Source organism: Gadus chalcogrammus, chromosome 7 (assembly GCF_026213295.1).
Source record: "Gadus chalcogrammus isolate NIFS_2021 chromosome 7, NIFS_Gcha_1.0, whole genome shotgun sequence".
Classification (NCBI taxonomy): domain Eukaryota; kingdom Metazoa; phylum Chordata; class Actinopteri; order Gadiformes; family Gadidae; genus Gadus; species Gadus chalcogrammus.
This window is the reverse complement of record NC_079418.1, coordinates 23,617,382-23,617,947: the sequence shown is the minus strand read 5'-3', so window position 1 is coordinate 23,617,947 and position 566 is coordinate 23,617,382.

Below are 566 nucleotides of genomic sequence, written 5' to 3'. Positions count from 1 at the left end.
CAGCAGTGGAGCTGGCTGCGTGCATATTGCTGCCCTCGACTGGAGATGAAATGCTATGACGCGCCACTGTGATAGTAGCATTCCATACAGTAAAGTATCTATGGTCATAATGGCACTTCAAAATATAATAATTTGCATTGCTTATTGGTCCTACAAAAGTTTTGTTTTATAATGCAATGCATGATATTAATGAATGCAACATTTGCTTTATTCGAAGGAATACAGAATGAATTAAGAAGCAATACATAATGAACAAGGATTCATGTTATTATCTATTGATTATTATTTCATTATTAATCATTATTCATTATTCCTTGAAATACTTTGAAAACTTGAATTGTTTAATTCAACTGTAAGTTAGAAGTCAATAAGTTAGAAACAACACATTGTTTTTTGAAAAAAGAACAAACAATACCCTCAGACAATAGCAAAGGATGGAATACATAAATTGCTTTCTAGATCTACAAATCTGAACATTGTTACAATTAACTGAAGGCCTTTACATAAAATAATACATAATTTTTTCCAGCTTCATGCCTTGATGAATACAATATGCCCCATATGAT